The 25792-nt window shown below is 36.7% G+C and overlaps 1 protein-coding gene and 1 long non-coding RNA gene across 2 annotated transcripts in view; both read left to right on the top strand.

Annotated features, from left to right (window-relative positions):
- FAM241A (family with sequence similarity 241 member A) overlaps positions 1-25792 on the top strand; it is a 46539-nt gene that overhangs the window by 14995 nt on the left and 5752 nt on the right. The gene's annotated exons all lie outside the window — the stretch shown is intronic.
- Positions 18519-20019, top strand: LOC132692191 (uncharacterized). The gene is made up of 2 exons (XR_009616225.3): positions 18519-19159; positions 19395-20019. It is a non-coding gene; the product is annotated as an uncharacterized LOC132692191 (long non-coding RNA).

A 25792-nucleotide genomic window follows, 5' to 3' on the forward strand; every position in this document is an offset into this window, starting at 1 on the left:
ATAAAGATGGGGCAGGGACTCCATTTAAAAATGGGCAGAAATCAAAACTACAGGGATTTTTTTTTTCTGAAGAGATTAAAAGTATTTTGCTAATAATTTTCTCTTGGCCAGGATGTGATTTAAAAAGTGAGAGCTGAATCATATAAAACCATATAAGCATTAATAAAATCGTTAGAGTACATGAAATCTTCAACAGGAGAGATGGTAGAATAAGATGAGAAGATGGCCTACACATAAGTCCCTGAGGAGTTCTAACATAAACTCAGAGGGAAATAAGCCAGCAAAAGTAGACCAAACGGGACAAAGGAGGTGAAGACATCTAGAATGACCAGCAGGCTTCTTGCTTGCACTTCTGTGTTGTGCCATTCTCTGAGGTAGGAGACCCTGGAGGAGGGCCAATTTTAGGACAGATGATTATGAGTTGGGTACAGAACATGTTGAGTTTGAGTTTCCTATAAGATATCTACATGGAAATGCTGAATATGCAGTTGAGCACACAAGTCTAGAAATCTGAAGAGTTGTCTGAGCTGAGAAGTAGTGCTCAGAAAAACAAAAAGAAACTATGAATCTGTTATAAAATTGCAAGTCATTTTAATTAGTAAGGGAAAGGGCAGCAGTTTTTTAATATGATTTGAGTACATATCCTTCCTTAAATATTAAATAGCTTAATGGCAGGGAGTACAGATGATTTATTTTGTGTACCCCACAGTACTTACTTTGCTCATGGTATGCATTCAATTCTTATTTATTGAATTAAACTAAATTGACTTAAGGGATTATTTTATAAAGCAGACTGTTCTGTGTGAGTCAAGGATTGTGAATTATTGGAGTTGGAGTTAAGTAATCAAAGATTAGTGGTACTCAGGGAGGATGTGACACACACCAAGAACCAGAGTGTGGTTTCCTGAAAGTAAGCAGCTGTCAGTCTGGCAAATCAGTCAAGTCTGTGCAGGTTTGCCACAAGTAGGGCACAGCACATCTTGCATAAAATGCAGGTGCAAAACGTGCTGAGAGGAGAGGATCATAACTTTACAACATAACTATGGACTTCACGTCAGTGGGCAGAAAACTTGTAGTCATTTTCACTATATCACCATTCAACTAAAATTAAAACAACTATTATACTTCATTATAAAATAAGGTGGCTTTATGTAGATATACTGTTTTTCAAAGTATTTCTTCCATGAGAAGTGTAATAAGCCCACATACTTGACCTTATTTACAAAACCAGATTCCTACAGATTCTTTAGTGCCATAAATAATGAAGAGCAGTCTTTTTCCTCCACTTCATCTAAATGGTTGATTGATAACTTAATGGGCATTTCATTTCAAAAGAATTGCACCACAGTGGTTAAATCAGAACTGCAAAGAGAAATATCATCCAAGTCACTGATTTGACAAAAAGCACAGTGTATAAAACAAGAAGCTATTATTGTACAAAACAATAAACAACTCCTAAGCATTGTTATATGAGTGGCATTTTCATAGCTTTTTTAAAAATTGTAATATTCATAAATACTGTTAACTTTGCTGTGAGACAAAATCTCATTATAGACCTTAGTAAGAAATTAATGATAAAGAGTTAACTTTATTTTTTTTTATTTTTTTAATATTTATTTATTTTTTTTTGAGAGACAAGATCGAGAGTGTTCAGGGTGGTATGGCCATAGACTATTTTTTTTTTGAGAGAGACAGAGACAGAATGCAAGTGGGTTGGGGCAGAGAGAGAGGGAGACACGGAATCTGAAACAGGCTCCAAGCTCTGAGCTGTCAGCATAGAGCCCAACGCAGCGCTTGAACTCACAAGCTGTGAGATCATGACCTGAGCTGAAGTTGGACGCTCAACCGACTGAGCCACCCAAGCGCCCCATAAAGAGTTAACTTTAAAGGCAAATTAATTCTAACAAGGATGGTTTTTATATTTGCATAGTTCTATTAGACATAACTGCCATGTTTATCTCTTCAAATTTAATACGGAAAAGAAATATAACAGCATAAGAAAGTAGAATTTCCAAATTTTCATAAAGTTATACTTTTATAGCCTAGGTACAAACTTAAAACTTCTATCCTAAATCTGATTTGTTTGTTCTTCTAATGTTCAATACTCGTTAGTTAACATATAGTGTAATATTAGTTTCAGGAGTAGAATTTAGTGATTTATCACTTACATATGACACCCAGTGCTCATCCCAACAAGTGCCCTCCTTAATGCCCATCACCCATTTAGCCCATCTCCCCACCCACCACCCCTCCATCAACACTCAGTTTTTTCTCTCTAGTTAAAGTCTCTTATGGTTTGCCTCCCTCTCTTTTTTTTTCTTTCCCCTATGTTCATCTGCTGTTTCTTAAATTCCACATATAAGTGAAATCGTATGGTATTTGTCCTTCTCTGACTTATTTCACTTAGCATAATACACTCTAATTCCACCCATGTCATTGCAAATGGCAAGATTTTATTCTTTTAAAATCTGATGTAAAAGAGGTATTCATGAAGTCATAAATATTGATGATTCTTTTAAGAATTGATGATTGCTTTCAAGCAACCAGAACATCAGCCTTCAGTGATAGAACTCGTCCTTTTAACAATCTGTCTTCATCTACTTGGTGCTTTAGATTCCGACTAGTGCCTCTAATTTTGTAACATCTTTGCCTTTCTTGGTTTTGTTTTTAAAGAAAGTGTGACTTGCTTAATACATAAGGGTTACAATTCCAATCAGGATCTCTATTTTATTTCTTTTGTTTTATGAATAAAAAGGTGTATTATAGTATAAACCCACTTTTGTACTTAGATGTATGGGTGAGAGCATTTGGAATTATGAAAACAGGTTAACCTTAAAAAGAAATAGCAATACTTCTAACCTCTAAGGAAGGAGAAGTTAGATGAGTGGGAAAGATCTGGAACAATAAATATGAAGAATTAGATTAACAGCAAGAGGAGGCTGAAAGTATTTGAGAGTATGGAAGGAGCACTGGGGGAACACTGAAACGATGTGGTTTTATAACAAGGCATACCACAATTTTTACCATAACACTTAGCCAAGAAGGAACAGGGAAATTGGAGGTTACTGAAAGTCAGGCAGTGGAAGAGAACATGGGATTATGAATTCATAGTTGAAATGGTAGGCTGTGGGTTCTAAACTGCAAGGAGAAAATAAAATCCAAAAGGACTAAATCTGTAACCCAGAGGCTTTTACAATTTATAATTGCTTCTTTCTTAATATTTGTTTTCACGTATTTGTTTATCACCGTATGATACCGTTGTTGGTGTTTTGCAACTGTGAGACTCCTGCCCTTAAAAGAAAGTAGCAACATCTTTAAAAAAAAAAAAAAAGTCTTTCTTCTGAGAGGCTGAGTGGGATAGTAGAGTGGATTGAGTGAAACAGAATTCCAGCATTTTGAGGTAAAGGGAGGCTTTTCAGTCTCAAATCCCTCTGAAACTGACTCCCACCTTATTTCTGTCATTGTTCTTCCTTCATTTTTGTCTCTTCATAATTATATTCATGCAAAAATTATGTTATTTATAAGTGATAATTAGAGTACATTCTACTACGTTAGAAGTTCGTTGTTCATTCTACTAAGATAAGATGATTGCAGGGGGGAATAAAACGTGGTTATTTTCTGTCCCAAACTGAGTATAGTTAGAAAAATGAAACCCAAAAAATCTTCCTCTAAAGTATTCTATGTGTTTAGTCTTTATGCCAGTTTATGCTGCTTTTCTTTTATATAGGGTAGGGGCACTGATGGAATTAAGAATTAGAGATTGGTTTGGCATTTATTTTTTTTAAAAAAACACAAATTTTAAATCCTGGTCAAATAGTAAGTATCACACTTGAAACCAGGTGTTATACTGTAGAGTGAGCCAAAGGTAAACATCACAAAACCATTTTTAAATAATTTAACATTTTTGCTGAATGTAAATGAATCCAGACAAGTGTAACTGTTTGAATCGCTGTTAAAAATTGGTATATTAAGACAAATAGATTGCGAATAATTACAAGATGGGTTTTGTATTTATTAAAAAAAGCATATAGTGCAGAGCTTTAGAACACGGGCTTCAGAGCAGAATGCGCAAATGTATGTCTTCACTCCACCAGTTACTAGGTAATATTGATGAAATCACATAATCTTTCTTCCTCAGTTTCCTCTGTTTTGAAGATCAAAGTACTTTAAAATACTGCACAGCACATAATATTCGGTAAATGTTAAGATTTTTTAAATTAATAAGTATGTTGTAAAATTCATTAAAAACTTCACTTGAACATTATTCAGTTGTTGTTTATAGGTCTTTTATTTGTCTACATAAGGCATCCCTACATAGGGCCACCCTTTGAGATGAAGAGGAATAAAAAGCAACAATGAGTCATTGCAGGTGATTAAATGCTGAAGTAAAGATGTTTTTCATAACCACAGAATCAGTTTATACCACGTCAGTGCTATACACAACTATTGTATTATATAACAAGACAAAAGCAATTAAACACACCATGTCATTTTTTTTTCAAACTATATTTGAAAGCAGTGTCTTTATAATTGTTTTTGTTGTTGGTTTTGGTTTTATGCCAACTCTGATTTAAATTTTTTTTTTACCAAATTAACCTTTTTTGAACTAAATGCCAAACATTTTGCCACTCTTTTTTTTTTTTTAATTTACATCCACGTTATTTAGTATATAGTGCAACAATGACTTCAGGAGTAGATTTCTTAATGCCCCTTACCCATTTAGATCATCCCCCCTTCCACAATCCCTCCAGCAACCCTCTGTTTGTTCTCCATATTTAAGAGTCTCTTATGTTTTGTTTCCCCCACCCCATTTTTATATTATTTTTGCTTCCCTTCCCTTATGTTCCTCTGTTCTGTGTCTTAAAGTCCTCATATGAGTGAAGCCATATGATATTTGTCTTTCTCTGACTAATTTGGCTTAGCATAATACCCTCCAGTTCCACCCATGTAGTTGCAAATGGCAAGATTTCATTCTTTTTGATTGCCAAGCAATACTCCATTGTATACATATATACCACATCTTCTTTATCCATTCATCCATCGATGGACATTTGGGCTCTTTCCATACTTTGGCTATTGTTGATAGTGCTGCTATAAACATTAGGGTGCATTTGCCCCTTCAAAACAGCATACCTGTATCCCTTGGATAAATACCTAGTAGTGCAATTACTAGGTCATAGGGTAGTTCTATTTTTAATTTTTTGAGGAACCTCCACACTGTCTTCCAGAGTGGCTGCACCAGCTTGCATTCCCACCAGTAGTGCAAAAAAGATCCTCTTTCTCTGCATCCTCGCCAACATCTGTTGTTGCCTGAGTTGTTAATGTTAGCCGTTCTGACAGGTGTGAGGTGGTATCTCATTGTGGTTTTGATTTGTATTTCCCTGATGAGTGATGTTGAGCATTTTTTCATGTGTTGGTTGGCCATCTGGATGTCTTCTTTGGAGAAGTGTCTATTCATGTCTTTTGCCCATTTCTTCACTGGATTATTTGTGGTTTTGGGTGTCGAGTTTGATAAGTCCTTTATAGAGTTTGGATACTAACCCTTTTTCTGATCTGTCCTTTGCAAATATCTTCTCCCATTCCATCAGTTGCCTTTTAGTTTTGCTGAATGTTTCCTTCACTGTGCAGAAAGAAGCTTTTTTATTTTGATGTTTCCCTTGCCTCTGGAGACATGTTGAATAAGAAGTTGCTGTGGGCAAGATCAAAGAGGTTTTTGCCTGCTTTCTCCTCAAGGATTTTGAAGGCTTCCTGTCTTACATTGAGGTCTTTCATCCATTTTGACTTTATTTTTGTGTCTGGTGTAACAAAGTGGTCCAGGTTCATTTTTCTGCATGTTGCTGTCCAGTTTTCCCAGCACCACTTGCTGAAGAGACTGTCTTTATTCCATTGGATATTCTTTCCTGCTTTGTCAAAGATTAGTTGGCCATATGTTTGTGGGCCATTTGTGGGTTCTCTATTCTGTTCCACTGATCTGAGAGTCTGTTTTTGTGCCAGTACCATACTGTATTGATGATCACAGCTTTATTGTACAGCTTGAAGTCCGTGATTGTGATGCCTCCTGCTTTGGTTTTCATTTTCAAGATAGCTTTGGCTATTTGGGGTCTTTTCTGGTTCCATACAAATTTTAGGATTGTTTGTTCTAGCTCTGTGAAGAACGCTGTTGTTATTTTGATAGGGATTGCATTGAATATGTAGATTGCTTCGGGTAGTACTGACATTTTGACAATCTTTGTTCTTCCTACTCAGGAGCATGGAATATTTTTCCTTTTTTTGTGTGTGTCTTCTTCAATTTCAACATTTTGCCACTCTTAAACATATCATATTTTGCCTTAAATATACTTGTTTTTATATAAATGTCTACCTCCTTACTAAACTTTTAGCTTCTTAAAGATATAGTCTTATTTATCTAATACATTACAGGCATCAGAAACATGTTTGTTGAATTGGATTGGTTCCATAAATAAAAGTGTTTTTACAAAAAAAATAATTATAAATGTTATATTGAATATATATGATAACTTAAGTTTTACTCTTATATGTATTTGGTATGTTTTCTTCTTTGCTTATGATTTTCTTTCTGGGCTGCCAGGAATTTAATATGGGGAGTAGGAAGAAGGTGATTATCTTAATGCTCAGAGTATTCTTGATTTACTTTTCACATTTCTACATCTTTTACAAACTTTTCCAGGAGCTTATAAATACTAATAAAAAAAGTATTTTAATTATGCTAAAATTACTTTTAAAAACAGATTTGGGTATGACATTTAATATATTGATAACAACTAAGGGAAAAACAGAACTATTCTGAGATTTGAAAATCTGGTTAATTTTCCTAAGGTTTAATTTAAAAAATGAGTTAAGTCAACTAAAGTACTTGCTAGACTCTCCTGAACAACAAAAAAAAAAAAAAAAAAAAAGAAATGAAAGTTGCCTCTTTAATGTTGGGTGTGAAAGGAACTGAGAAAGGGGGGAAAAAGAAACTCATTGTTTTTTTTATTTAAACTTTAAATATAACTAAAAAAAAACTTTTCTTAGTGTTAGTAGAAGAACTATTTGATGAAATAGATCCTCAAAAGTTGAGCTTCTATACTCAGAATTTGACATGACAGGACATATGAAAAATAATAAACACTCTTCAAAGGCTTAAGGTCCCAGGACTGATTCAAAAAAAATAGCTATCCACCATTCAGGATCATCCAATTCACTGTTACAGGAATTGTACCTCATTTCATCATCAAAAATAATTAATGTCCAGAAACAACCAAGGCAGAACTTCCAAAACAATGAAGTAAGGAACTCAGGAGGCTTTTCTACCAGCAAAACAACAATTTAACTGATGAAAATTACTTAAAAACTGCAATCATTCAGTCTTTGGGAGTTATTCTAAGTGTATACAGCAAACCAAGAAACATTCATTAGGGAAAATCTACTAAATATCAGAACAGTGAGTTTTTGTGGCATTTGAGCCACAACCCAATCCATTACCTCTCTCTCGTTGCCTCCCCCTCACAGTGTTGTGTTATAGAAGCTACAACCCAAGCATGTGTAGCCAAAAAGCCAACAAGAAGATGAAGTTTCCTCTCTCCCTAACTCCTAGCCTAGAGCTGCAGTTTGATCATGAAGGAGTAGGCCTCTGGTGTTTCTCATCCCCATCCACCCACCCCCACCACCTCCATGTTTTAGGAATTCTGTTCCACATGGGCATGGCTGAGAAGACCACTCCCCTTTTCCCCAACCAGCCCCTACTCTAGCAGAGCAAGCTGAGAATACTGCAGCCCAATTGCCCTGCCCTAACTCACCATGGGGTAGAGGTTCCACACAAAGTAGGGCAAGCCAAGACCAGAGCTGCTCCCCACTTCCATGCCAACTTATAGAGCAGGGTTGTAATTGGGAAAAGAGGGTCTGTGTCCTCAGTTCTAGTGCATTGGTGCAGGTGTTCTACCCGGGGGTAAAGGCAGATCATAAGAGTAAAGAGCTCCATAGATCTGAGTAAGAGGACTCTTTGTAAGAAGAAGTGTAGAATTCATGCATGATGGTGTACAATACAGATCTTGATGAAGAGAAATTAAGAGGAGGCTGGTAACCCCATAATGCATCAAAACAACAGAGCAACCAAAAGTTTTAAAGAAAGAACCAGTGAAAGAGTCAGCCAAGAAGAGCCCTCCTGGCATCATAATCAACTGTGTGATCAGGAACGTAGTGTGCATGTGCAAGGCTACACCCACTTAGGAGCAATCAGAGCAGGATGTGGGGCAGACTTGAAAGCATTCCCCAAGTTGCACACAGACCCATCAACACAGGGCAAAAGCCTCAGAAGAACAAGGGGCTTCAACACAACCTGTGATCAAACACTTATTGAACAATAATAAGTTTCTCTGACTCAGGGGTAACTCCTAGGAAGCAAGCCTCCTATGATATCGCAGATATTCCTGGCAGTCTGGAGAACTGTGCAGATGCCCAAGGCTGGGTCATCTTAGGAGCAGAGTGGGAACTTCCAAACTACTAGCCCTGCCTGAATGTGGGGCAAACAAGTAAAATCCCTGAACTAGAATAGCAATGTCCAAGCTACAGATACAGCCAGTAGTAGAGAGTAAAAATCAACTGGCAAAGGAGGCTTAAGTGCAACTTTAACCAATAATTCGCTTATGCTAACCCAAGAGCAACCCCTAAATAATGAGTGAGAAAATATGGTGGGAAAATATAAGTAGGAAAATCAGAGGCTGCACATTGCAGGGGAAAAGACGTTGCAAAATTAGTTCAGCCAAGTCACTAAGCAAATAAACAATCAAGCAAACAACAGCAGTGATACTGATAGTGATACTGATGCTACAACAAATAGTTGTAGTTGAGACATGGAAATAAATAGAAAAGTATGACCCATAAACAGGGGAAAAATAGGAAATAGAAAATGCCTTTTATGGGTCCCAGATGATGTATTTAGCAGACAAAGACTCCAAAGCAATATTATAAATACATTCAAAGAACCAAAGGAAACCATGCCTAAAGAATGAAAGTATAATGACAGTGTCTCATCATATAGAGAATATTAAGAGAATTTTTTTAATTAAATGGAAATTCTGGAGTTGAAAAGTATAATAAACCAAATGAAAATTATTTGAACTGGAAGAAGATAAAAATCAGTGAATTTGAAGATAGATCAATAGATATTATACAAGCTGAAGAACAGAAAGAAAAAGCAATTAAAAAAATGAGCACAGCTTAAGAGAATTGGAGGACATGATTAAGCACACCAGATAATATAGGTAATGGGAATAACAAGGAGAGGAGAGCAAAAGAGATAGCAAAAATATTCTAAGATACAATAGCCACAAATTTCTCAAATTAATGAAAAACATTAAGCTACACATCCAAGAAATTCAATAAAGTCCAAGTAGAATAAACACAAAGCAGCCCACATCCAGACATATCATGATCGAAATGTTGAAAGACAAAAAGAAAAAGAAGATCTTGAAAGAAATAAGGGAAAATAACTCATCACAATGGAACCCCAGTAAGATTAATAGTTGACTTCTCATCAGAAATATTGGAGAACAGAAGGCAATAGGGCAACACAAAGTGCAGAAAGTAAAAACCTGTCAATGAACAATCTTATATCCAGCAAAACTATCTTTCAGAAATGAAGGTGAAATACATTCCCAAATAAACAAAAACTGAGAATTTTTTGCCAGAAGATCTGTCTTAAAAGAACTATCAGAGGAAGTTATGAGGATGAAAGCATGTAAACCAGAGAATACTATGAATCCACACACACATAAAAACAAAGAGCACTCGTAAAGGTAATTATGTAGATAATCCCAAAAGATAGTATAATTGCATATATCTTCTCAACTGATTTAAAAAGAATTGCAAAGAACACTATGTACATAATTGTATTGTTGAGCCTAAAACATACTGAAATGTAGTACACTTGACAATATCAGTGCGAGAGGCAGTTGTATTGTTGTGAGGTCTTGTATTGGAGTGAGGAAATGACACTAAATAGGAATTCAAATCCACAGGAAGAAATGAAGAGAACCAGAAGGGAAAGAGGTTGAGAAGACAGATTATATACCAGCCAAAGAACAAGAGATATTAGAAAAAATATAAATGTTTGTTCTTTTATCTTCTTTTTAGACATGTCCTCACAATTGCTTATGACTAGCAACTGGTCCCTTTTCCATGCTTACAAAAGTTCACTTACAAAGACAAAGGGCAAGATTTATAATAAAAGTTAAGGCATGTTCGTGTGTGTGTGTGTGTGTGTGTGTGTGTGTGTTGTAGGGAGGGAGCATACAAGCTAAAATAAGCCTCTTGAACCATTACAGTACATAATCTTGCCAGGTGCTATGGTTAATGCAATAAGGAAAACATTATTCTGGGATTTAATGTTTTAATTAATTAATAAGGTACTATTTATTAGTGTTCCTTGCATATTGATTTCCCTGGCATGCCGTAATTGGGATATTTACTATTATTTGTTTGGTTACATCTTCCCTACTTTCAATATTCATACATCAATGCTCATGGAGAGGAAGTCTCCTCCATTTAAGATGCTATCTTTGTTCTAGTCCCCAAATTTTCTGTCTTATTAAAAAAATTTGGGTTTTGGCTTTATAAATCTCAACTCATACCTTATGGCTAAGCTATAGAAAATCTTTTACATACTGAGTTTTAAAATGGGGATAGTGTTACCTAACTGGTATGGTGCCATAGTTCTGGAATCAGTCCAAAATTTAATCTTGGTTTTTCCATATATTATCTATGTATTATGTATCTCTAGTTGAGTGAGTGGTCTCAAACACATCATAATACACCTACTTCATAGGGTTGTTTTTCATTTTAAATGGAAATACATAGGAAACAAGCATAGCAGATGTTTAATACAATGTTTATTACCTTAAGGCTTAAATGTGAGTGGGGAGGATGCAGAGAACAGAGGTTTGTGACCACAATAGAATTTATTTTAGAGGACAGTTAGAAAGTAGGATGAATTAGTACAGTGGTTACATATTATACCTCGTAAAATCTTGTAATCTAGGTGGAAGTGCCTAAAATATGGCAGGCACTGAAAATATAAAAGTTAAGAGGGGAAAACATGATTTTTGCTGTTCTGCTACTTACACACCATTGAGGAAGATAAACATGAATTAGATTATCACACAAACAAAACACAAAATTCATCTGATGTAAGGATAGCTATGTGGTATGATAAGAACATTTAATAAGGAGATTTTTCTAGCAGAGAGGCCCAAACAGACTTTCTTGAGAGCTGAAGAATAAAATAGGAATTAATAGACGAAAAGAAGAAGATAGAACATACTGGGCAGAGGAAATAACTTTTAAAAGCTTTCAGTCAAGAAAAGCAAGGGAGTATGAGAGACTCAAATTAGGACAGGGAAAGGAAAGTAAAGAAAGTGAAAGAGGGAACAAAGTATAAGATGAGGCTAAGTGAGAAAAGCTAGTAGAATCATGTAGGAAGAATTAGGTAGATTAAGGAGATATTTAGGATTTAGACATAAAAATCAACAGGACATACTGATGAATTGGATGTAGGAAATGAGGAAAGAATTTTTGCAGATCATTCCTAGGTTTCTGGCTTGTAGAAATTAAGGATGGATATCATTCCTGACAGTCTATCTGTTCAATGAATGAAGACCACTTTTGAGGAGGAAAATCATGGGTTTGGCCTTGTATGTGTTGAGTGTTGAAATATATTCAAGGTATTCAAGTGTAAATGTCAAGAAGGTAGTTGAATATATGGCTGTAATGTGCTAAATAATTGACTTATTGGTAGTAAATGTAACTGTAAGATTTGGGTGAGCTTATTTAGGAAATAAAATGTGCAATGAAGAAAGATGAGGGCTTAGGACCAGAGGTTGAGGACCAATAGCTGGGTTGAGGATGGTGAACTTACAAAGGAGACTGAGAAGGTATAGCCAGAGAGATTAAAGTAGAACCAGGAGAATGTGATGTCCTAAAATGGAAAAGAAGAGAAAAAAAGGTCATTGTGAAGTCTACTTAGGAGTGGAATAAATGAGAGCTGAAAAATGTCTAATTTATTGGTAAGAGTTTATTGGCAACCTTTTCAAGAGCTGTTTTGGTGGTGTAATGGGGACAGAAGCCAGATTGGAATAGGTTGAGATGTGAATGGATGGAGTAATTCTCCAGGGATCTCTTGTACTAAGAGCTTTTGTTTAGGATTGTTTTTTCAAGGATAGTTGTTGTTAAGTAAATAGACTTGGAAGATAGGGATACTGTCTCCTTCTGGAACAGAAAGCAAATTTGTTTACTGTCCAGTATAATAAAGATAATATCTCCCTCTGGGACAAAGGTTAGACAGGTTTGCCTATAGCCCAAAATAAAAGATGAGAATTCTCAAAGTTCAGAGTTCCTCAGCTGTGATACAAACCCATTGCCTGCAGCATCTACCTGTGCCCCTCTGTATCACCCTATGGGACTTAGGAGGAAAGGGGAACCAGCATCAACATGAAACTCATGCTGCTTCCTGTGGCCTGAAAAATAAAGTCCTTGTCTCTAACCTAAGAGTCTTATGTCTTCTACCAGCATCCATGAAACTGTGATAGGCTAATGTGTTAACCTGTAGGCAGGATAAAATGTCAGTCTCTTATAGTTCTTGACAACCATGAAAAAATGGGAATAAGCCAAGTGAATTGTTTCAAATAGTTGGGCTATGAAAGAGACAAGGCAGAACTAATAGGGGGTGTGGCATGGAGGGAGTCTTTTATTAAGGGGTTAAGATCTAAGCATATACAAATAGTAATGAGGAGCCCTTGAAAGGGAGAGATTGAATATATATGAGACAAAGGATAATGGAAGAGGGATAATCTAGGCTAGGAAAAGATCCTACACATAGGTAAGAGGAATTAGACATAGAAAAAGGAACACTTCCTCATTTCTTTATGAGTAACAAAAGAGAATGGAGAAAGAGGGACATAAACTGAAGTGACTGTTACATTTAGTATCACAAAGTTAAGGAAGCTCTTTTCTGACTACTTCTCTTTTCCCTGAGAAGTAGGTAGTCAGATAAAATGCTAGAGGAGGGGAATAGAAAAAGAGAGGAGCAGGAGATTTGAAAGAAAGAGGAGGTTTGAAATATTCTATGGGGAGAGCAGAAAAAAATGAGCTGAGCAGAGAAATGAAGTAGGAGTTCAGGGTATTTTAAGATCTTATTAAGGGCTAATGGTCATAAACTAGTGGTACCAGTATACCCAATAGTATGACTTTCTCTAGCATCCTCAGGTACAGGCAGAGAAAATTGTTAAGCTCCTCTAAAATTAAGATTTTGCCCAATGAGACAATGAAGTTTAAAATGTTATTGAAATTCTGGGCCATAGCACTCAAGCTGAATGAGGATAGAGAAGAAAGGAACAGGCTTAGCTAGTGGATTGAGAGAATTTGTACATCAGTGGACTACAAGCCCAGTGTAGTTGGAAAGAGTCACTGGGAGTAGTTGAATAAACAAGTTGAAAGGGGAAGAAGTTGCGGCAAGAAGATTTAGGAGTTGTATTCATTCATTCACTAGTTCTTTCATCCGTTCAATAAGCCTCAATTCACATAACAGTATGTGCTATCTAAAAATTATTTTCCTCTTGCTTGGTATGCCTCTTGAGATGTGTAAATTTACCTGCCTAGGTATGATTTCCTTGGGTTTACATTATTGAGACTGATCCTTCTTGACAGCTAGGGAAGGCCAACCAAAAGTAGCAAGGAGAAATCAGCATTTTAGTTTTTATACTATGTTCTCTGAATGCAGTAAATAACCATTTATCCACTTGTTCTTATGGCAGTTTTTAAAAACAACACTTGGAAAATTATATCTAAAAATTTCTACTTGGATAACCACCATTAATTGCTGTTTTTAACATTATTAATACATTTGTCATGTTAGTTATTGCTAGTAACAGTAAATCCAAGTTTAATGAGGAAATGCCTGAGTACTATAAAAAAGAATACAAGCTTTAGAAGTAACTATCAATACTTACTGTAAAAAAAATGGATATTAAATGCCATAATGAATGTAAAGTGCTTAACACAATATTTAGCATATAGTACACATTAATTAATAGTGTCTATTATTTTTATCATGGTCATCATCATTATCATCATCATCTATGTTCAAAATTCTTGATTCCAAGTGCAAAAATTTCAACTTCTACTGGATTTTGCAAAATAGGAATTTATTGGCTCATGTAATTAAAAAGACCAAAGGTAGATGCACTAGCTGTATTCAAGTATTGAAACTATATTGACAATATCATTTCCTGGCTTTACTTTATATTGGCTTCATTTATAGAAAGTTTTCCCCTCATGAGAATAAGATGCCCTATATCTTATCAGCTAACCAATAGCGGTGAAAGAAAAAGTGTCTCTTTTTTAATAGTTGCAGCAATGGGGTGCCTGGGTGGCTCAGTTGGTTGGTTATCCTGCTTCAGCTCAGGTCATGATCTCACAGCTCGTGAGTTCGAGCCCCACGTCAGGCTCTGTGCTGACAGCTCAGAGCCTGGAGCCTGCTTCGGATTCTGTGTCTCCCGCTCTCTCTCTCTCTCCCCTCCTCTGCTCATGCGCTCTCTGTGTGTGGGTCAAAAATAAATAAACATTAAAAAAATAGTTGCAGCAAAAGTCTTAGAGTTGTTCCATTGGCCTATCATTGATTACATGTTTATCCCTTAACTAATCATATGTCCAAGGAAATGGAATATTCTGATTGGTCTGCCTAGACCTGGGGAATGGGGACATCTTCAACCAAACACAGGGACTAAGAGTGGATTGGGGATGGTTTTTCCATAGTTAAGTCAAGGTACTGCTACCAGAAAAAAAGATGTAATAAATACCAAACAGGCAAAATAGCAGATTTCCAATCCTGCACATGTAATCCCGTGCAGTAATACAAATGTAATACTTCAAACAGGAAAAGAGTTGAAAGTGAATTTTAAATTGTCACCCACTCAGCAAAAGCCTGTTTATAGAATGTAGCCTGTGTGCTTCTTAAAGTGAATAAACCGAGGTCCTGCCATACTAATATGCACAGATTGTTCCATAGGTAAGGATGTCCATAGAAAACATCCCACCTCAACTTCTATATAATTAAGTTGTCAAAACATTTGAAGAAAAATACAACTGAATTTAATTATCATGAGAAAGATGATCACTAAGCTGTTAATTATCTCCAGCAACATGGTACAATAGAAAGAGAAGTAAACATCACAAAATATAAATCTACCAAAAATATAATAATAATAATAATAATAATAATAATAATTAATGCATATTGAATGATTAGTGTGTGTATTCTAAAAGCTTTTTATCCATTTCTTCATTTTATTACCGATTCTATAAGTATTATGTTCCTTTTATACATGGGGAAACTGAGGGTCAGTGATTAAATAATTTGCCTTGAATGTGTGCAAAGCAACATATGAGTCTGTTCTATTTGCTTCCAAAGCCTGTATTATTGTTAGTAGCCTGATGACTTAACCTCATATTCTTTCTTTCTAAAGTAGGGGATTTCGATTTATTTATCTTTAAGGATACTTACCTCTTAAAACTCCCATGATTTGGGGCACCTAGGTGGCTCAATTGGTTGAGTGACTGACTCTTGCTTTCAGCTCAGCTCATGAACTTACAGTTCGTGGGTTCGAGCCCTGTGTGGGGCTCTGCACTGCCAGGGCAGGGCCTGCTTGGAATTCTTTCTCCCTCTCTCTCTGCCCCTCCCCAGCTCATGCTTCCTCTCTCCCTCTCAAAATAAATAAATTAACTTAAAAATATCCTATGATTATGTAAAGGTTCACCTTTAATTTCCCATCATTAATTTTGTGTATCTTTTAAGAAGGTCTTGAAACAATTTTATCACCTCATTATTTTTTTTAAGTTTATTTATTTTTGAGAGAGAGAGCACGCGCGCACTCAAAAAAGCGGGGAGGGATAGAGAGAAGGAGAGACAGAATCCCAAGCAGGCTGCACACTGTCAGCGCAGAGCCTGTTGTGGGGCTCAAAGCCACGAACCGTGAGATCATGACCTGAACCAAGATCAAGAATTGGACACTTAACCAGGTACGCCACTGGGGCGCCCCAACCTTTTTATTTTAATGTAAATCTTAAATCATAAAAAATAATGACTATTTTGGTAAAAAAAAAAAAAACACTTCAGTGTGCATGCATATCATAGTACTATTGTACAATCATGAAGGAAACTGCGCTTTTGCCAAATCTTTCATCAGGACCTCACATACAAAGAAAAAATATGCCAAATACACAAAGTGACTAATGTTAGAAGAGAGGGAAAAGCACCGCCTGAATTTCTGCACTGGTGTACCATTTTATGTATGGAGTGTTTTGTTTGGTTGATTTTTGTGTTTTGTTGTTGCTGTTGTTGCCTTATTGCAGTTCTGCCAAGTATATCTCTGCATTCTTGCTTGGACTCTTTTTCCACATTTGTTTTTTTGCTTGTTTTCTTTAGCCAAGACAGCAGAAGAGATGATTTATTGTACATGTGTTACATTCAGCCACAAATGAAAACAGAATTAGTCCCGAAAGTCACAGACAGGTCCAGGGCAAAGAACAAAAACGGACTGTTTTGATATGAGCGAGGCAGGTCTCTCTAAGGTGGCCATTACAATCAAGGGCATGCATGGTCTAGATCCATTGAATCAAGCTCTAGAAAGTAGGCATGTAGTCCAACAATTGGTTCCAAGGTCTCTGGCCTCTAGCTTTCCTTATTTCTGCTCCTGTGACTCCGTGGGACCACAGGATAGTGGTTTACTTGGACCTCTGCCTCATCTTTCTCCTTTTACGCTTCAGCCTGTGCATTCGCTTCTTCCTCCACTTGGCTCTCACAGCATGGAGGTTTCCGAGAAGATCGTGCTAAGGCCGAGAGATTTGTTTCCACATTTGAGTCTGAATTCTAGTCAATACTGAAAAAGCCATGAAAAATCCACTTAGCTGTTGCAAATAGCTTTGTCTTGTTTAAATTTTTATGTAAGATAAAAATAAAAATTTGAGTAGTTTTTTTGCTTGGTAAACTCACTGTAAACTGAGAAAAGATGTAAAGCAAAAAGAGATGCTGGTGTTCCTTTCGGTTTGTTAAATGTACTCATTCTGTGAAAAATGAAAACGTGTTACATGGTTTTTCTTTTTTCAGACTTCAAATATGTAAAATTTCTCTGCCAAATAAGCAGCATTAGACAGATGCTAGCTATCAATAATATAATAATAACTAGAAGGAGTGTAGTATAGGGATTCATGGTGAGGGAATATAGTATAGTTAATAATTAATTACTCTTAATGGAGTAAGAGTGTCTGGATTCATATCACAGCTCCTTCATTCACTAAGAATAAGTCAATGACCAGACATTTAATACCTGTGAAATTGAGTTTCCTTATCTGCAAATGAGGGAAAATAATAACGCCTCCACAGTTTGTAGAAAGATCAAACAAGATAATGCTTGTAAAGCACAGTGCCTGGCACACAGTAGGCACTTAGTGTGAGCTTTTCTATACCATTAATAATACTGCCACTACTACTATTACTCTGAAAATTATAAGCATGTGAGAGGGAGTCAAGGACTCAAGAACTCATCTGTTTATATTACTCTCTACTATTAAAATACAATGATTTGGCTAGCAGCTACTATATCTTGTAATCTAGTCTAGAATTTATTTATAAATATTTGAACAAATTCACAACTGTACTCATGGAGGAATAAAATATTTGATGTTACATGTAAGTTTTGTTTATTTTGTGTGGGTATTTCCTAATATTTTGTTATAAAATATTTCTATGGTTAATTCAACAAATATTTATTATTAATAGGCCAGTCACAATACAATATACTAAATACTATTGTAAAAATTTATAAGACATGGCCTTTCCCTTCCTATCAAAGCTAGTGACAGGAAATGGATATACAAAGAAATAATTTTATAATAAAATATTGTGGTAGGCAGAATAATGCCTCCCCAAAGATGTCCATATCTTAATCCTTAGAATTTGTGAATATGATAACTCACATGGCAAAAGAGATTCTGCAGGTGTGATTAAATTTAAGGACCTTGAGATGGGGAGATTATTCTGGATTGTCCCATTGGGCTCGACCTGATCACATGGGTCCTTAAAAGCAGAGAACCTTTCCCTACTGAGATCAGAGAGGAAAGTTAACTACAGAAGAATGGTCAGAAAAACTGCAACATTGCTAGTTTTGAAGATGCAGGAAGGGGGTCAAAGCCAAGGAATATGGATAGCCTTTAGGAGCTGGTAAAGGTAGGCAACTAGATTCTCTCCTAGAACCTCTAGAAAGAAATGCAGTCCTGCTGAGATTAAACTACAGAACTATAAGTTGATAAGTTTTTGTTGTTTTAAGCCACTAAGTTTATAGCAATTTCTGAGATATATATATATATATATATATATATATATATATATATATATCTTTATATATACTTATTTATTATTTATTTATTTATTTCATACATATATTTCTTTTATATTTATTTTTTTATTTTTTTATTTTTTATTTATTTTCTGTGAGACAGAGCACAAGCAGGGGAGGGGCAGATAGAGAAGGAGGCACAGAATCTGAAGCAGGGCAGGCTCCAAGCTCCAAGCAAGTGTTCAGCACAGAGCCCGATGTGGGGCTAGAATCCACGAACCATGAGATCATGACCTGAGCTGTCACTTAGCCGACTGAGCCAGCCAGGTGCCCCTACAGTAATTTCTTATAGCAGCAATAGAAAACTAATACAAACACAATAAATTGTCTTTATTTAACGATTATATGTGAACAAATAGAAAATAGAATCATTTTCCAAATTTGTGTCAGAAGAGCTAAGGAGATATTTCCAAGAATACCTACAAAAGTCATTGTTCCAAAGTGGATCACATGCACTTTCCAAAGCCAGCTTATGGTAGAGGGAAGTTTATTACTCTTAGACTTATTATCACTGGAGCTGTAGGTGGGGTATGCCTCACCTGAGGAATACGGGCTGGAATAAGGTTCTAAGAAGAAAGAAGAAAGAGGATGCTTAATAATATTCAAAACAGAAATACTAACCCCATTAAAATCTATACATTGCTTTGAAATTAATATAATAAAAATAATTTGGAAAATAAAGATCATCTTTTATTTGTCAAGAAGTGAGAAAGGTAGGGGCGCCTGGGTGGCTCAGTCGGTTAAGCGTCCGACTTCAGCTCAGGTCACGATCTTGTGGTCCGTGAGTTCGAGCCCCGCGTGGGGCTCTGGGCTGACGGCTCAGAGCCTGGAGCCTGCTTCCGATTCTGTGTCTCCCTCTCTCTCTGCCCCTCCCCCGTTCATGCTCTGTCTCTGTCTCAAAAATAAATAAAACGTTAAAAAAAATTTTTTTAAAAAGAAGTGAGAAAGGTAGAAAATCTATCAAGATATTGCTCTAATGCTTGCCAGACACATGATCAATTTTCTCCATTTATTCAACAAATATGTATTGAGCTCCTTCTATGTGCTGCTATTCCCAAGACAGCCCCTGCTGTATACTAATATTAGAGGATATCTATCAATGGCCAGCAAAAAACAGATATTGTCCCTATCTTCATGCACAGTGATAGAGACATTCATCAAATAATCACACACACACATTTACACTGATTCAGAATACATTGAAGGAACATTATATAGTGCTATGAGACTGAGTTGAAGCTTAAGCTGAGACTAAATGAAGAGCAGGCATTAACTGAGCAAAGAAGGGAGGGAAGAGTGTGGTAGGCAGAGAAAACAGCAAGTACAAATACGTGGCAGGCAAAAGCACAGTCTGTTTAGGGGCGCCTAGGTAGCTCAGTTGATGAAGCGTCTGACTTCGGCTCAGGTCATGATCTCATAGTTCATGGGTTCAAGCCCCACATCGGGCTCTGTACTGACAGCTCAGAGCCTGGAGCCTGCTTCAGATTCTGTGTCTCCATCTCTCTCTGCCCCTCCCCTGCTCACACTCTATCTCTCTCTCAAAAAATAAACATTAAAAAAAAAAAAAAAAAAAGCATAGCCTGTTCAAGAAGTTAAAGACCCATGTGGCTGAAACAGAGAAAGACAAAAGGAGGCTGATGACAGGACGAGGCCAGAGACCCAGAGAGAAGCCAGACTAAGCAGGGCCTCATAGATCATGTTAAAAAGTCTGGTCTTTATCCTAAAAGCGGGGAGGGTGGGGGGGGGGGGGTGGTGATTGTATTTGCCATTTAAAAGGATCACTTTGGCTGTGGTGTGGTAAATAGCTTATAGGGGAGCTAAAGAATATGTGCAAGAGCAGTTAGGAAACTTGGAATAGTCAAGGCAAGAGATTTTAGTAGATTATTTTGGGATTACAGCAGCAGATGGAATAGCAATATATACAATAAGGAAGTATTTAGAAGGTAAAATAAAAAGGGTATATGTTGATGAGCTTGCTGTAGGGGGGAGGACGAGGGAGGAGTCATGAATGGCTCAGGTTTCTCACAAATCATCCAGACAGTGTAAGTTCTATTGTAAATAAGAATTTGTAAAAATTACTGAATTGAATTTACTTTTGATATCTGTATGAAACAGACCAGAAAAAGCAAAATTCTGTTCCTTGTTGTGGTGGTTTTGTAACCTTACATGTATTTCATTTTATCTACCATATCCACTACTCAAATCATAATATATTTCTTTCTTCATACAATTTTCCTAATTTTAATGTATCGTAGTAATTCTATGTAACTAACCCAACTTACCAGTTTTGTAAGCTTAAAAAAAAAATCATTAAATCTGCTAATTGATGGAAAGAAGGGAGAGATCAAACTAATCAATTATAACCATGCAGGTCTTTATCTCAACTACTGAATCTACAGTGGAGTACTGATGGCAACTCCTACTTGACCTCAGGAACCAACTGTTAAATTCTCAGGAACGTTGTAAGCTAGCTGTTAAGGAGCTTGAAAGTGAGCGCAGCAGGAGCACTAGCTACAGAAACTGGAAAACACTACACAACTGGCAAACAATTCAAATTAGAAATCCACCTACCCCAACTCCCACCCCCCACAAGGCCTTATGAAACATTTACCAGCACACCAATGTTTGTACCTCTTAGAATTGTGGTATTTGAGATGGGTATTCTGGATATAGAAAATACTGTGATGAGATTGACTATAATCTCACTGATTTAAAAATGGTGCAGGAGGGGGGCGCCTGGGTGACTTAGTCGGTTGAGCATCTGACGTTGGCTCAGGTCATTGAGCCTGGAGCCTGCTTCAGATTCTTTGTCTCCCTCTCTCTCTGCCCCTCCCCGGCTCACACTCTCTGTCTCAAAAAATAAATAAACGTTTAAAAAAAAAAAAAAAGCATAGCCTATTTGAACTCACAGCTGGTGAGTTCAAGCCCCACGTCAGGCTCTGTGCTGACAGCTCAGCCTGGAACCTGCTTCTGATTCTGTGTCTCCCTCTCTCTCTGCCCCTGACCCACTCACATTCTGTCTCTGTCTCTCTCTCTGTCTCTCTCTCTTTCAAAAATAAATAAGCATTGGGGCACCTGGGTGGCTCAGTCGGTTAAGCGTCCGACTTCAGCTCAGGTCACGATCTCGCGGTCCGTGAGTTCGAGCCCCGCGTCGGACTCTGGGCTGATGGCTCAGAGCCTGGAGCCTGTTTCAGATTCTGTGTCTCCCTCTCCCTGCCCCTCCCCCATTCATGCTCTGTCTCTCTCTGTCTCAAAAATAAATAAACGTTAAAAAAAATTTTTTAAATAAATAAATAAGCATTTAAAAAATAAAAATAAAAATGCTGGGTGTCTGGGTGGCTAAGTCAGTTAAGCCTCTGACTCTTGATTTCAGCTCAGGATCTTGCAGTCGGTCGGTTGGTCATAAGATCGGGCCTGGGTCGGGCTCCACTGGGTGTCGGCCCACTTAAGATTCTCTCTCTCCCTCTCCTTCTGTCTTTCCCGTGAGACTGTATGTGTACTCTCTCAAAAAAACAAATAAATAAAATATGCTGCCTATTTTCCACATTCTTAAATGTTTTTCCTTTAGGATTGTTTGAAACCCATCTAATTCATTGCTGAATATCTTGGATGTTTCCACAGAACTTCATTTGTGAAGATATGCCACTTTAAGCATTCTTCTAATTTTTATTTTTTTCTCTCCTTTAGATTGCCCAGATTAAGAAGTGCTGCAGTAAAGTGGCAAAATTTTAGTAATTATTGAATCTGGCTCTAGATGTATAGGAGATCAGAGTACTATTTTTCTCTAATTTTGTGTGTGCTTGACGTTTTTCATATTAAAATCAGAAGCAGGCTGCAGCAGCCACATTTCACCCAACCCAGTCCTTACTGGATCTTTCACTTCCTGTCCCAATCCCAACAGGTATTCTCAGGATCTGAGCTGATGTGATCCATTGCTGCCTCCCCATCTGGCCTCTAGGAGTTAACTAATTCCTTATTTTGATTTAAATCTTGCAACACCTACTTCTTCCCTGAAAAACCCACAAGCAGTCTGTAGAAAAATTTAAAGTAAATCTTCAGAAAGAACCATACCAGATTAGGGTAATTTCTTTGTACTACAACCACAAAAATACTGAAAAAAAAAAGTCTTAAAAATCTTCAGTAACCACAGAAAACCCCAAAGTACAACGAGTTCACAGATTAAAAGAAATTGGAAAAAGTAAAAAAGAAAACAAAAAACTTTAATAGAAAGTGAAAAAGAGGCCAGAAATGCTATCAACAATGCAAGACACTGGAGGAGTAGAAAGAAGTGGGGGACCAGAAAAATTATAAACTAAATCAAGTAGTCTTCAAGTTCTGTCCTAAAGAAAAGAAGGGCTTGATCTCAGGCAAGAGCGAGACTTTTTTTTTCTTTTATAATATAGTATATTATTTATGGAACACAAAACAATATGAGAAGCTGAGAAACATAAAATTCACCTAGTCACAGCACATCAGTGAAGAAAAAACTAATTTCGAAATCAAACACAAAGAATAAAGAAAGTTTAACAAATAAATTATAATTCAAGAGAAAATTACCAGTAACAAAGGGGATTATCCATTGTATGGATTAGAAAACTAAAGCTCCTGAAAGTGATTTGGTCAAGGTCATTCAGTTTAAGTGTTGGAGCCTGGATTTGAACTCCCTGGATGTCTCCACAGTATTTTGTTTTTCCCACTCTTTTTTTTGATAGAAATGAAAGTCCAAAACTGACTTTAGGGGAACCTGGGTGGCTCAGTTGGTTGAGCATCCAACTCTTGATTTCAACTCAGGTCATGGTCTCACGGTTTGTGAGTTCCAGCCTCCCGTCGGGCTCTGAGCTGACAGTGCCAAGCCTGCTTAAGATCTTCTTTCTCCTTCTCTCTCCCCATCTCCCCCACTCGTGCTGTCTCTCATAAACATTTTTTTAAAAAGCTGATTTTTAAATTACATATAAATATAATTTAAAAATAACTCTGGCTTAAAATTAAAATATAGACTTAACAATGATGCCCCAATAAGTCTCATTTTTCTACTGCTTCATCAAGGACACTCTGTGTTCTACATAAATTACTGTTATGTAGGGAAAGATCACTTAAAGTCATATCAAGAATCATTTTATCTGCTATTGCAAATAAAAATTAGATTTTTTTCACTCCCTCTCTCCTTAAATATATATTTATTTATTTATTTATTTATTTATTTATTTATTTATTTAATGTTCTAGAGATAGTGTGCAGGCGAGAGAGAGAGAGAGAGAGAGAGAGAGAGAGAGAGAGAGAGAATCTCAAGCAGGAGGCTCCACACTCCATGTGGAGTATGACATAAGGCTCAATCCCACAACCGTGGGATCATGACCTGAGCTAAAATCAAGAGTCAGACACCCAACTGACTGAGCCACCCAGGTTTCCCTTAAGTATATACTTTAAATTGTATATATAGACTTGATAATAAGGCATTTTTAATGAAAAAATATTTTTATTTATATATTGACGACTGAAATGATCAAGCTTTGGTTTCTACTAAAGGAATCTAAGTTTGAGTCATATATTTGAAGAGTGCCTCAAAACTTACTCAAATTCACTGGCTTTGTTTGGCAGATGACTTTTGTCTTTTAAGTTTACTTTCCTCTGGCATAGACAGCATACTTAATGGTATTTAATATTTACTTTTTATTGTGTCAAACCCTATACCTAAAGACTTTTTGTTATATAAATAATTCTCCATCTTGCACCTGCTATGAGCTAGTAGGTATTCAGTAAATAATTATTGATTTGAATCATGACTCCTAAGTGCAACTAGATTCAATAAATTATGATGACACCTATATCTCCTACATGACATAGTTTTTCTTTTGTGACTGTATTAGGGTCTAGTGAGGAGAAATTATATCAGTGATTTTAACAAAGATAATTTAATTTAAATAATTGTTAATCAGGCATTGAAGAAGAGAAAAGGCAAAAGAGAACAGTAAGGCGGTGATTTTCTCTGACGGTGGTCAACAGATCAGCATCATAAGCATCAACTGGAAACTTGTCAGAAATGCAGGTTCTCAGACTCCAAACCCTGGCCCCTGGTGATAGGCCCAACAATCTGTGCTTTCACAAGCCCTCCAGGGGATTATCAAACATGCTAAAATTTAAAAACCATGGAGGTAACAACAGCCAGCACTCCAAAGGCCTGGGCAGTAAAGAAAAGATGTGGAATTACTAAAACTGAGAAGATTGGGGAAAGGCTCAGTGGAGCTAAAACTCAGGCTTTCAAAAACCCATCACTACTTGCCTGGTACTGATGTCTGTACACTCAGAGGAGGGACCCTATCAACCTAAGAATGGGATATCTGAGGAGTAGGCACCCACAGATTTGATATAGTGTCTCAAGAAGGCACATGGAGATTAATTCTACAAGTGTTGGGAAATCCCCAAATTTTGAAATCAGTGGCTGCTACAGAAGAAATTACTACTACCAGAGTGAAAAACTGTTGCTAAAGCAAAACAGCACCAACAAACCCATTAGAAGAAAAAAGAACAAATCCCTTCTTCCTTCTTCAGCTGTGCAATGTCCCATTAGTCCCTCTCTTGGCAGAGACTAACAAGGAGGCAAAAATGTTTGTAGAATTCCAAGGATTGGTTTTAAACTGAGGACGGTAACTCAATAACAGGCATGAAGGCCTTAATTATAGTAAGACTGAGAGGTAATAGAAGTAGTAAACATTTTTTGAAAATATTAAACATTTTTTGGCATGTATATGGAGTACACATAGATATTTTCTTGGGAGTTGGCTTCCAGGTGGACTTTCAGACTTCTTGTACAAATGTATTCCAATTTGAAAACTTTGTCTCTTCTGATGGGATTAATAAGAGGCACTTAGGATGTTAGTAGAATTTGGACAAGAGAGTATGCAAGGCCCTACACTGAGGTCTCCTTAGCTAGGACTAAGAATGAAAGATCACAGCAGTAACGGCTGAGGATTGCTCAATAGTAGCAATAAGACTTGCTCAAGTCAGCTGAGTCTAGGTTCCTTAAAGTCTTAGTGTCAAGGGAATGGACTAAACAGCTTACTTACACAAGACAGAGCAATCTGAGGCCCTGCCTCAAAACAGGAGATTGGTAGAAAGGTTATTTTGAAATCATGGTAAATGATAAAGGCAGTACAAACATGATTCCTCATTTAGGGACCTGTCTTTTATAATCCCAGGAAACTAGAAAATGAAGGGAAATGAATCAGCTCCCTCCTTAATCTTATAAATCAGTGTTCTGGTAGTTGAGGGTCCAATGTTAATTCTACAGAAATCAATAAATTAGTGCTTTCCATATTCTTGAGAGTGGGCACACTCACAGTTGTTTC

Source organism: Panthera onca, chromosome B1 (genome assembly GCF_046562875.1).
Source record: "Panthera onca isolate mPanOnc1 chromosome B1, mPanOnc1 haplotype 2, whole genome shotgun sequence".
Lineage (NCBI taxonomy): Eukaryota > Metazoa > Chordata > Mammalia > Carnivora > Felidae > Panthera > Panthera onca.